At 63.2% G+C, this 12,579-nt stretch overlaps 4 pseudogenes; all 4 read left to right on the forward strand.

The window, feature by feature from the left end:
• The first annotated feature begins 553 nt into the window (after window positions 1-553).
• On the forward strand, window positions 554-672 carry LOC142867478 (uncharacterized; annotated as a pseudogene).
• Window positions 673-4,515: 3,843 nt separating this feature from the next.
• Window positions 4,516-4,634, forward strand: LOC142867544 (uncharacterized; annotated as a pseudogene).
• Window positions 4,635-8,471: 3,837 nt separating this feature from the next.
• Window positions 8,472-8,590, forward strand: LOC142867480 (uncharacterized; annotated as a pseudogene).
• A 3,853-nt stretch (window positions 8,591-12,443) lies between these two features.
• LOC142867481 (uncharacterized) lies at window positions 12,444-12,562 on the forward strand (annotated as a pseudogene).
• The last annotated feature ends 17 nt before the right edge of the window (window positions 12,563-12,579 follow it).

Below are 12,579 nucleotides of genomic sequence, written 5' to 3' on the forward strand. Positions count from 1 at the left end.
CCATGGGACACATCCCGAGAGAGAGAGACGCCCCATACACTGGCTCCCCTCCCCCGTGCGCTGTGCCCCAGCCCTGGCCCGGGGGAATAGGCGGCCGCCAGGCCACAGGGTGGGGGGCGCAGCTGAAAGGGGTTGTGGGGGAGGGCCGCCCCTGGCTGGGGTCAAAGGGCGAGCGCCCCGCCCCTCCCGCCCGTGCGCAGTCAGCGGCCCCGGCGCGCTGGGGGTGGGGGGCGGGGAGGTGAAGGAGGCCAGGCAAGGAGAGGAGGGGGGCTTGAAGGTCTCCACCTTGGCGGGTCCAGCCGTGGAGGCGCATCTTGTGTGAGTGTGAGTGAGTGAGTGAGTGCGTGTGAGTGTGTGTGTATACAGAGACAGCCCCCAACCCCGGCCCGCCGCTCCCTGCCCGCCCCGCCTGTCACCCTCGTCCCTCGGAGCCCGCGGGACCCGGCCGGCGAACTCAACAGGCCCGACCCGGCGCGGGGCCTGGGGCGGGAGGAGGCGGCGGGGAAGCGCGGAGAGGCTCGGCTTCTTGAGCGGGGCAGGGGCGCCCTCCGCCGTCCACGGCCACACCACCCCGAACGCGCCCGATCCCGTCTGGTCTCGGAAGCTAAGCAGGCTCGGGCCTGGTTAGAACTTGGATGGGAGACCGCCCGGGAATACCGGGTGCCGTAGGCTTCTTCTTTTTTTTTTTGCCTCTGGTTCTGTCGCGTTTCTGGGAGTGCGGGGGCGGCCCGGGGTGGGGGGACCCCCACCCTCGGCGCCCGCCGCGGTGCCTGGCGCCCCAGCCCGCACCGTGGGGCCTCCTCTTGTCCCGAGCCGTGACACCGCCGCCACGCGGCAGCATGCCTGGCTTCTGGACTGTCAGGTCTCAGACCAAAGGTCTGCTCTGTGGGAGCCGACACGCTGGAGGAAACCTTGAGAGTCTGAGAGGGGAGGGAGTTCCAGAAGAAGGCCAGGATGTCATTTTGAGGGAGTATGTGACCAGAACTCCTCCCGTTGCTTTTGGGGTTCTATGGGCTACACGTAGGAATCTTTGGTGGTGGCACCTGATGTTCGGGGATCCGGAGTCACACCCAGACCTGCTCCACAGGCCTCCTTTTACTTTTCTCTTCGGATTCATTTTTTTTTTTTTTTTTGAGACAGAGTCTCGGTTTGTTGCCCAGGCTAGAGTGAGTGCCGTGGCGTCAGCCTAGCTCACAGCAACTTCAAACTCCTGGGCTCCAGTGATCCTTCTGCCTCAGCCTCCCGGGTAGCTGGGACTGCAGGCATGCGCCACCATGCCCCGCTAATTTTTTATATATATATCAGTTGGCCAATTAATTTCTTTCTATTTATAGTAGAGACGGGGTCTCGCTCTTGCTCAGGCTGGTTTTGAACTCCTGACCTTGAGCAATCCGCCCGCCTCGGCCTCCCAAGAGCTAGGATTACAGGCGTGAGCCACAGCGCCCGGCCGGATTCATTATTTTTAAAAAGTGTCTCTTATCTCTATTATTGCATTTTCTTTTCTCTCTCTTTTCAAGCAGATGATGGGAGTCCAAGTGTTAAGGTGACATGTGTTGCCCGTGCCCCCCTCCCCCCCCCGTGTTCTTATTCATTTACCTCTCATGTTGTTCCAGCATATTGTGGGGGCACCAATGTTAAGGTCGGGTGCGTTGCCCTCTCCCAGCCTCCCCCCTCGGGTCAGAGCTTCAAGTGCGCCCATCCCCCAGTCGGTGCGTACCCACCCCATTCCTAATGGATGTGTATGCCCATCCCCTCCCCCCACCCGCCCGACACCCACCCGAAGAAGGTGATTCCTCTGTGTCCACTTAGGTGTCCATCGGTTCGTACCCATTTGCTGGTGAGCGCGAGCACGTGGTGCTCGTGTGTCCATTCTTGGGATACTTGGCTTACTGGAACGGGTTCCAGCTCTGGCCAGGAGAACCACGAGAGGTGCCCCCTCACCGCTGCTCCTCATAGCCGAATAGCACTCCGTGGTGTCCACGGGCCACATTTTACTTACCCACTCGTGGGTCGATGGGCACTCGGGTGGCTTCCAGGTCTTTGCGATTGTGACTTGTGCCCTGACACTAACCCTAACCCTTACCCAGCCCGTCTCCTCCACGGCCCCTGCCTGACTGACTCCTTCCCGCCCGGCCTGTCACCTGTCACCGTCCTCTGCCCCTGCCTGACACGCTCCTCCCCGCCCGGGCCGTCACCGTCCTCGGCCCCTGCCTGACGGGGCTCCTCCGTCGCCTGGGCCTTCCAAGGGCTTGGTGTGGACGCTGGTTCCAGGACGCCCTCCCAGGAACCCGGTAGCAGGGCGGCCGCAGCGTCTCGCGCAACCCAACCGTCCGCCGGCTGGCCGCCGTCGCTAAGTGGCCTGCGGGGGACGTGCTCCCGCTGTGCCGTGGGGGCCCAGCCTGGTGTCTTCTCTGAGGCCCCGCGGCTGCCGCTCCCCGCAAGGGGATAGCCGCGGAGGTGGGGACCGCCTCCTCATGGGGACGTACACCCAGCTCTCCACGTCGGATTCCGGGGCTCTCTGTCCTGCCAGAAGGCCCAGCTGGCCTGCGGGTCCTTAGAGTGGCAAAAACATCCGAAAACTGAGATTGAGGGTCCGGTGGGTGTCTGCACTTTTGTGCTGGGCTCCCCAGGGAGGCCCGGGGGCTGGCTGGACAACGCGGTCTGCTGGGCTGGGGGGGGGGTTTGGAGGAGCAACTGATGCCCTTTGCACTTTGGGTAGCAAGTGTCTGAGGTGTCTCTGGGCCCTGTGCCATGTGGGGGCGGGGGCGGGGGCGGGGTGGGAGGAGGAGGAGGAGGAGGAGGAGGAGGAGGAGGAGGAGGAGGAGGAGGTGGGAAGGGCCGTGGCCTGCAGTCGTGTTCCCCGGGGTGGCACAGCATGTGGCTTCTTCCACAGGCTGCTTGGCCTGGGCTCCCTGCACCTGGGCCTTTGGAGGACTGGCCCTGTGCTTGCCAACACTTCCTGCAGGGACCCAGAGCTGGGAGGTTGCATCTCTCAGCCCTGGGTCGGGCAGAGCCCCAGCGGGCCAGGCCCACAACCTCTCTCAGCAGGGGTCCCCCAGAAGGCTCCTTTGGGACCAGGATTCTCTTGCGGGTGACTCTTTAAGGTCTGGCCCCTGGATGGAGGGGCACCAGGAGTAGAGGAGCAGGAAGGGGAAGGGGGTGGCCATGCGAGGGGACACTTTCAGGCCAAGTCCCAGCTTCAGTCTGATCCTCCTGGGAACGCCGGGGTGGACATCACACCTCCTGGTTGCCCCGCTCTGAGACCAGGAGCCGGGCTTCGCATTCCCACAGCAGCCAGTCGTGGGCTGAGGACACCTGGGGCGTTGGGAACTCCCTGGCTTCTCCTTGGTTTAACATCTGGAGCTGCTTGTGAATTGTGCCGCCACACACACCCGAGTGCAGGTGTCTTCTGCACAGACTGCGGGCCTCGCTCTTCTGAATGCCGCTAGCTCGCGACCCACCCACGGGTGAACCTGGTCAGGGTACTTTCTCTCAGGGGCAGACTCTGATCCGGGCGGGCTACCGGTGTCTCTGTTTGCTCCTTTCTTTCTTCCACTTCGGGAAAGGCTTCCTTACTGGGTGTGGAAATCTCCTATGCCTTTCCTCGCCTATTCTGTCAGCTCTAAAATTCTCTTTCGGTTGCCACCCTCACAGATGGATTAGGAAACTCTTTGCGGTGCACTCATTAGTGAAATGACCTCAATGACGCTGGAATCCAATATCTAATCGCCGATTTTTGGCGAGTCCACACGCCAGGGTGGTTGGGGTCCAATGCAGCCCCGGCCAGGCCCAGGCCCCTTGGACTGGGCCACAGGAGGACACAGAGGAGGGTCCCGGCCCCCACGGTAGGTAGAGGTGCGGGCAGTTCTCCAAGGGCTTGGGTGTTTTCCAGAGGGAGGAGATGGAGGGGACTGATTTCTTCAGCGCCCCACAAACCACGCCACCCCACCCCACCCATGGGACACATCCCGAGAGAGAGAGACGCCCCATACACTGGCTCCCCTCCCCCGTGCGCTGTGCCCCAGCCCTGGCCCGGGGGAATAGGCGGCCGCCAGGCCACAGGGTGGGGGGCGCAGCTGAAAGGGGTTGTGGGGGAGGGCCGCCCCTGGCTGGGGTCAAAGGGCGAGCGCCCCGCCCCTCCCGCCCGTGCGCAGTCAGCGGCCCCGGCGCGCTGGGGGTGGGGGGCGGGGAGGTGAAGGAGGCCAGGCAAGGAGAGGAGGGGGGCTTGAAGGTCTCCACCTTGGCGGGTCCAGCCGTGGAGGCGCATCTTGTGTGAGTGTGAGTGTGAGTGAGTGAGTGAGTGTGAGTGTGAGTGTGTGTGTATACAGAGACAGCCCCCAACCCCGGCCCGCCGCTCCCTGCCCGCCCCGCCTGTCACCCTCGTCCCTCGGAGCCCGCGGGACCCGGCCGGCGAACTCAACAGGCCCGACCCGGCGCGGGGCCTGGGGCGGGAGGAGGCGGCGGGGAAGCGCGGAGAGGCTCGGCTTCTTGAGCGGGGCAGGGGCGCCCTCCGCCGTCCACGGCCACACCACCCCGAACGCGCCCGATCCCGTCTGGTCTCGGAAGCTAAGCAGGGTCGGGCCTGGTTAGAACTTGGATGGGAGACCGCCCGGGAATACCGGGTGCCGTAGGCTTCTTCTTTTTTTTTTTGCCTCTGGTTCTGTCGCGTTTCTGGGAGTGCGGGGGCGGCCCGGGGTGGGGGGACCCCCACCCTCGGCGCCCGCCGCGGTGCCTGGCGCCCCAGCCCGCACCGTGGGGCCTCCTCTTGTCCCGAGCCGTGACACCGCCGCCACGCGGCAGCATGCCTGGCTTCTGGACAGTCAGGTCTCAGACCAAAGGTCTGCTCTGTGGGAGCCGACACGCTGGAGGAAACCTTGAGAGTCTGAGAGGGGAGGGAGTTCCAGAAGAAGGCCAGGATGTCATTTTGAGGGAGTATGTGACCAGAACTCCTCCCGTTGCTTTTGGGGTTCTATGGGCTACACGTAGGAATCTTTGGTGGTGGCACCTGATGTTCGGGGATCCGGAGTCACACCCAGACCTGCTCCACAGGCCTCCTTTTACTTTTCTCTTCGGATTCATTTTTTTTTTTTTTTTTGAGACAGAGTCTCGGTTTGTTGCCCAGGCTAGAGTGAGTGCCGTGGCGTCAGCCTAGCTCACAGCAACTTCAAACTCCTGGGCTCGAGTGATCCTTCTGCCTCAGCCTCCCGGGTAGCTGGGACTGCAGGCATGCGCCACCATGCCCCGCTAATTTTTTATATATATATCAGTTGGCCAATTAATTTCTTTCTATTTATAGTAGAGACGGGGTCTCGCTCTTGCTCAGGCTGGTTTTGAACTCCTGACCTTGAGCAATCCGCCCGCCTCGGCCTCCCAAGAGCTAGGATTACAGGCGTGAGCCACAGCGCCCGGCCGGATTCATTATTTTTAAAAAGTGTCTCTTATCTCTATTATTGCATTTTCTTTTCTCTCTCTTTTCAAGCAGATGATGGGAGTCCAAGTGTTAAGGTGACATGTGTTGCCCGTGCCCCCCTCCCCCCCCCGTGTTCTTATTCATTTACCTCTCATGTTGTTCCAGCATATTGTGGGGGCACCAATGTTAAGGTCGGGTGCGTTGCCCTCTCCCAGCCTCCCCCCTCGGGTCAGAGCTTCAAGTGCGCCCATCCCCCAGTCGGTGCGTACCCACCCCATTCCTAATGGATGTGTATGCCCATCCCCTCCCCCCACCCGCCCGACACCCACCCGAAGAAGGTGATTCCTCTGTGTCCACTTAGGTGTCCATCGGTTCGTACCCATTTGCTGGTGAGCGCGAGCACGTGGTGCTCGTGTGTCCATTCTTGGGATACTTGGCTTACTGGAACGGGTTCCAGCTCTGGCCAGGAGAACCACGAGAGGTGCCCCCTCACCGCTGCTCCTCATAGCCGAATAGCACTCCGTGGTGTCCACGGGCCACATTTTACTTACCCACTCGTGGGTCGATGGGCACTCGGGTGGCTTCCAGGTCTTTGCGATTGTGACTTGTGCCCTGACACTAACCCTAACCCTTACCCAGCCCGTCTCCTCCACGGCCCCTGCCTGACTGACTCCTTCCCGCCCGGCCTGTCACCTGTCACCGTCCTCTGCCCCTGCCTGACACGCTCCTCCCCGCCCGGGCCGTCACCGTCCTCGGCCCCTGCCTGACGGGGCTCCTCCGTCGCCTGGGCCTTCCAAGGGCTTGGTGTGGACGCTGGTTCCAGGACGCCCTCCCAGGAACCCGGTAGCAGGGCGGCCGCAGCGTCTCGCGCAACCCAACCGTCCGCCGGCTGGCCGCCGTCGCTAAGTGGCCTGCGGGGGACGTGCTCCCGCTGTGCCGTGGGGGCCCAGCCTGGTGTCTTCTCTGAGGCCCCGCGGCTGCCGCTCCCCGCAAGGGGATAGCCGCGGAGGTGGGGACCGCCTCCTCATGGGGACGTACACCCAGCTCTCCACGTCGGATTCCGGGGCTCTCTGTCCTGCCAGAAGGCCCAGCTGGCCTGCGGGTCCTTAGAGTGGCAAAAACATCCGAAAACTGAGATTGAGGGTCCGGTGGGTGTCTGCACTTTTGTGCTGGGCTCCCCAGGGAGGCCCGGGGGCTGGCTGGACAACGCGGTCTGCTGGGCTGGGGGGGGGGTTTGGAGGAGCAACTGATGCCCTTTGCACTTTGGGTAGCAAGTGTCTGAGGTGTCTCTGGGCCCTGTGCCATGTGGGGGCGGGGGCGGGGGCGGGGTGGGAGGAGGAGGAGGAGGAGGAGGAGGAGGAGGAGGAGGAGGAGGTGGGAAGGGCCGTGGCCTGCAGTCGTGTTCCCCGGGGTGGCACAGCATGTGGCTTCTTCCACAGGCTGCTTGGCCTGGGCTCCCTGCACCTGGGCCTTTGGAGGACTGGCCCTGTGCTTGCCAACACTTCCTGCAGGGACCCAGAGCTGGGAGGTTGCATCTCTCAGCCCTGGGTCGGGCAGAGCCCCAGCGGGCCAGGCCCACAACCTCTCTCAGCAGGGGTCCCCCAGAAGGCTCCTTTGGGACCAGGATTCTCTTGCGGGTGACTCTTTAAGGTCTGGCCCCTGGATGGAGGGGCACCAGGAGTAGAGGAGCAGGAAGGGGAAGGGGGTGGCCATGCGAGGGGACACTTTCAGGCCAAGTCCCAGCTTCAGTCTGATCCTCCTGGGAACGCCGGGGTGGACATCACACCTCCTGGTTGCCCCGCTCTGAGACCAGGAGCCGGGCTTCGCATTCCCACAGCAGCCAGTCGTGGGCTGAGGACACCTGGGGCGTTGGGAACTCCCTGGCTTCTCCTTGGTTTAACATCTGGAGCTGCTTGTGAATTGTGCCGCCACACACACCCGAGTGCAGGTGTCTTCTGCACAGACTGCGGGCCTCGCTCTTCTGAATGCCGCTAGCTCGCGACCCACCCACGGGTGAACCTGGTCAGGGTACTTTCTCTCAGGGGCAGACTCTGATCCGGGCGGGCTACCGGTGTCTCTGTTTGCTCCTTTCTTTCTTCCACTTCGGGAAAGGCTTCCTTACTGGGTGTGGAAATCTCCTATGCCTTTCCTCGCCTATTCTGTCAGCTCTAAAATTCTCTTTCGGTTGCCACCCTCACAGATGGATTAGGAAACTCTTTGCGGTGCACTCATTAGTGAAATGACCTCAATGACGCTGGAATCCAATATCTAATCGCCGATTTTTGGCGAGTCCACACGCCAGGGTGGTTGGGGTCCAATGCAGCCCCGGCCAGGCCCAGGCCCCTTGGACTGGGCCACAGGAGGACACAGAGGAGGGTCCCGGCCCCCACGGTAGGTAGAGGTGCGGGCAGTTCTCCAAGGGCTTGGGTGTTTTCCAGAGGGAGGAGATGGAGGGGACTGATTTCTTCAGCGCCCCACAAACCACGCCACCCCACCCCACCCATGGGACACATCCCGAGAGAGAGAGACGCCCCATACACTGGCTCCCCTCCCCCGTGCGCTGTGCCCCAGCCCTGGCCCGGGGGAATAGGCGGCCGCCAGGCCACAGGGTGGGGGGCGCAGCTGAAAGGGGTTGTGGGGGAGGGCCGCCCCTGGCTGGGGTCAAAGGGCGAGCGCCCCGCCCCTCCCGCCCGTGCGCAGTCAGCGGCCCCGGCGCGCTGGGGGTGGGGGGCGGGGAGGTGAAGGAGGCCAGGCAAGGAGAGGAGGGGGGCTTGAAGGTCTCCACCTTGGCGGGTCCAGCCGTGGAGGCGCATCTTGTGTGAGTGTGAGTGTGAGTGAGTGAGTGAGTGTGAGTGTGAGTGTGTGTGTATACAGAGACAGCCCCCAACCCCGGCCCGCCGCTCCCTGCCCGCCCCGCCTGTCACCCTCGTCCCTCGGAGCCCGCGGGACCCGGCCGGCGAACTCAACAGGCCCGACCCGGCGCGGGGCCTGGGGCGGGAGGAGGCGGCGGGGAAGCGCGGAGAGGCTCGGCTTCTTGAGCGGGGCAGGGGCGCCCTCCGCCGTCCACGGCCACACCACCCCGAACGCGCCCGATCCCGTCTGGTCTCGGAAGCTAAGCAGGCTCGGGCCTGGTTAGAACTTGGATGGGAGACCGCCCGGGAATACCGGGTGCCGTAGGCTTCTTCTTTTTTTTTTTGCCTCTGGTTCTGTCGCGTTTCTGGGAGTGCGGGGGCGGCCCGGGGTGGGGGGGACCCCCACCCTCGGCGCCCGCCGCGGTGCCTGGCGCCCCAGCCCGCACCGTGGGGCCTCCTCTTGTCCCGAGCCGTGACACCGCCGCCACGCGGCAGCATGCCTGGCTTCTGGACTGTCAGGTCTCAGACCAAAGGTCTGCTCTGTGGGAGCCGACACGCTGGAGGAAACCTTGAGAGTCTGAGAGGGGAGGGAGTTCCAGAAGAAGGCCAGGATGTCATTTTGAGGGAGTATGTGACCAGAACTCCTCCCGTTGCTTTTGGGGTTCTATGGGCTACACGTAGGAATCTTTGGTGGTGGCACCTGATGTTCGGGGATCCGGAGTCACACCCAGACCTGCTCCACAGGCCTCCTTTTACTTTTCTCTTCGGATTCATTTTTTTTTTTTTTTTTGAGACAGAGTCTCGGTTTGTTGCCCAGGCTAGAGTGAGTGCCGTGGCGTCAGCCTAGCTCACAGCAACTTCAAACTCCTGGGCTCGAGTGATCCTTCTGCCTCAGCCTCCCGGGTAGCTGGGACTGCAGGCATGCGCCACCATGCCCCGCTAATTTTTTATATATATATCAGTTGGCCAATTAATTTCTTTCTATTTATAGTAGAGACGGGGTCTCGCTCTTGCTCAGGCTGGTTTTGAACTCCTGACCTTGAGCAATCCGCCCGCCTCGGCCTCCCAAGAGCTAGGATTACAGGCGTGAGCCACAGCGCCCGGCCGGATTCATTATTTTTAAAAAGTGTCTCTTATCTCTATTATTGCATTTTCTTTTCTCTCTCTTTTCAAGCAGATGATGGGAGTCCAAGTGTTAAGGTGACATGTGTTGCCCGTGCCCCCCTCCCCCCCCCGTGTTCTTATTCATTTACCTCTCATGTTGTTCCAGCATATTGTGGGGGCACCAATGTTAAGGTCGGGTGCGTTGCCCTCTCCCAGCCTCCCCCCTCGGGTCAGAGCTTCAAGTGCGCCCATCCCCCAGTCGGTGCGTACCCACCCCATTCCTAATGGATGTGTATGCCCATCCCCTCCCCCCACCCGCCCGACACCCACCCGAAGAAGGTGATTCCTCTGTGTCCACTTAGGTGTCCATCGGTTCGTACCCATTTGCTGGTGAGCGCGAGCACGTGGTGCTCGTGTGTCCATTCTTGGGATACTTGGCTTACTGGAACGGGTTCCAGCTCTGGCCAGGAGAACCACGAGAGGTGCCCCCTCACCGCTGCTCCTCATAGCCGAATAGCACTCCGTGGTGTCCACGGGCCACATTTTACTTACCCACTCGTGGGTCGATGGGCACTCGGGTGGCTTCCAGGTCTTTGCGATTGTGACTTGTGCCCTGACACTAACCCTAACCCTTACCCAGCCCGTCTCCTCCACGGCCCCTGCCTGACTGACTCCTTCCCGCCCGGCCTGTCACCTGTCACCGTCCTCTGCCCCTGCCTGACACGCTCCTCCCCGCCCGGGCCGTCACCGTCCTCGGCCCCTGCCTGACGGGGCTCCTCCGTCGCCTGGGCCTTCCAAGGGCTTGGTGTGGACGCTGCTTCCAGGACGCCCTCCCAGGAACCCGGTAGCAGGGCGGCCGCAGCGTCTCGCGCAACCCAACCGTCCGCCGGCTGGCCGCCGTCGCTAAGTGGCCTGCGGGGGACGTGCTCCCGCTGTGCCGTGGGGGCCCAGCCTGGTGTCTTCTCTGAGGCCCCGCGGCTGCCGCTCCCCGCAAGGGGATAGCCGCGGAGGTGGGGACCGCCTCCTCATGGGGACGTACACCCAGCTCTCCACGTCGGATTCCGGGGCTCTCTGTCCTGCCAGAAGGCCCAGCTGGCCTGCGGGTCCTTAGAGTGGCAAAAACATCCGAAAACTGAGATTGAGGGTCCGGTGGGTGTCTGCACTTTTGTGCTGGGCTCCCCAGGGAGGCCCGGGGGCTGGCTGGACAACGCGGTCTGCTGGGCTGGGGGGGGGGTTTGGAGGAGCAACTGATGCCCTTTGCACTTTGGGTAGCAAGTGTCTGAGGTGTCTCTGGGCCCTGTGCCATGTGGGGGCGGGGGCGGGGGCGGGGTGGGAGGAGGAGGAGGAGGAGGAGGAGGAGGAGGAGGAGGAGGAGGAGGAGGAGGAGGAGGTGGGAAGGGCCGTGGCCTGCAGTCGTGTTCCCCGGGGTGGCACAGCATGTGGCTTCTTCCACAGGCTGCTTGGCCTGGGCTCCCTGCACCTGGGCCTTTGGAGGACTGGCCCTGTGCTTGCCAACACTTCCTGCAGGGACCCAGAGCTGGGAGGTTGCATCTCTCAGCCCTGGGTCGGGCAGAGCCCCAGCGGGCCAGGCCCACAACCTCTCTCAGCAGGGGTCCCCCAGAAGGCTCCTTTGGGACCAGGATTCTCTTGCGGGTGACTCTTTAAGGTCTGGCCCCTGGATGGAGGGGCACCAGGAGTAGAGGAGCAGGAAGGGGAAGGGGGTGGCCATGCGAGGGGACACTTTCAGGCCAAGTCCCAGCTTCAGTCTGATCCTCCTGGGAACGCCGGGGTGGACATCACACCTCCTGGTTGCCCCGCTCTGAGACCAGGAGCCGGGCTTCGCATTCCCACAGCAGCCAGTCGTGGGCTGAGGACACCTGGGGCGTTGGGAACTCCCTGGCTTCTCCTTGGTTTAACATCTGGAGCTGCTTGTGAATTGTGCCGCCACACACACCCGAGTGCAGGTGTCTTCTGCACAGACTGCGGGCCTCGCTCTTCTGAATGCCGCTAGCTCGCGACCCACCCACGGGTGAACCTGGTCAGGGTACTTTCTCTCAGGGGCAGACTCTGATCCGGGCGGGCTACCGGTGTCTCTGTTTGCTCCTTTCTTTCTTCCACTTCGGGAAAGGCTTCCTTACTGGGTGTGGAAATCTCCTATGCCTTTCCTCGCCTATTCTGTCAGCTCTAAAATTCTCTTTCGGTTGCCACCCTCACAGATGGATTAGGAAACTCTTTGCGGTGCACTCATTAGTGAAATGACCTCAATGACGCTGGAATCCAATATCTAATCGCCGATTTTTGGCGAGTCCACACGCCAGGGTGGTTGGGGTCCAATGCAGCCCCGGCCAGGCCCAGGCCCCTTGGACTGGGCCACAGGAGGACACAGAGGAGGGTCCCGGCCCCCACGGTAGGTAGAGGTGCGGGCAGTTCTCCAAGGGCTTGGGTGTTTTCCAGAGGGAGGAGATGGAGGGGACTGATTTCTTCAGCGCCCCACAAACCACGCCACCCCACCCCACCCATGGGACACATCCCGAGAGAGAGAGACGCCCCATACACTGGCTCCCCTCCCCCGTGCGCTGTGCCCCAGCCCTGGCCCGGGGGAATAGGCGGCCGCCAGGCCACAGGGTGGGGGGCGCAGCTGAAAGGGGTTGTGGGGGAGGGCCGCCCCTGGCTGGGGTCAAAGGGCGAGCGCCCCGCCCCTCCCGCCCGTGCACAGTCAGCGGCCCCGGCGCGCTGGGGGTGGGGGGCGGGGAGGTGAAGGAGGCCAGGCAAGGAGAGGAGGGGGGCTTGAAGGTCTCCACCTTGGCGGGTCCAGCCGTGGAGGCGCATCTTGTGTGAGTGTGAGTGTGAGTGAGTGAGTGAGTGTGAGTGTGAGTGTGTGTGTATACAGAGACAGCCCCCAACCCCGGCCCGCCGCTCCCTGCCCGCCCCGCCTGTCACCCTCGTCCCTCGGAGCCCGCGGGACCCGGCCGGCGAACTCAACAGGCCCGACCCGGCGCGGGGCCTGGGGCGGGAGGAGGCGGCGGGGAAGCGCGGAGAGGCTCGGCTTCTTGAGCGGGGCAGGGGCGCCCTCCGCCGTCCACGGCCACACCACCCCGAACGCGCCCGATCCCGTCTGGTCTCGGAAGCTAAGCAGGCTCGGGCCTGGTTAGAACTTGGATGGGAGACCGCCCGGGAATACCGGGTGCCGTAGGCTTCTTCTTTTTTTTTTTG

Source organism: Microcebus murinus, unplaced genomic scaffold (genome assembly GCF_040939455.1).
Source record: "Microcebus murinus isolate Inina unplaced genomic scaffold, M.murinus_Inina_mat1.0 scaf017_hap2_Mmur4.0, whole genome shotgun sequence".
Classification (NCBI taxonomy): domain Eukaryota; kingdom Metazoa; phylum Chordata; class Mammalia; order Primates; family Cheirogaleidae; genus Microcebus; species Microcebus murinus.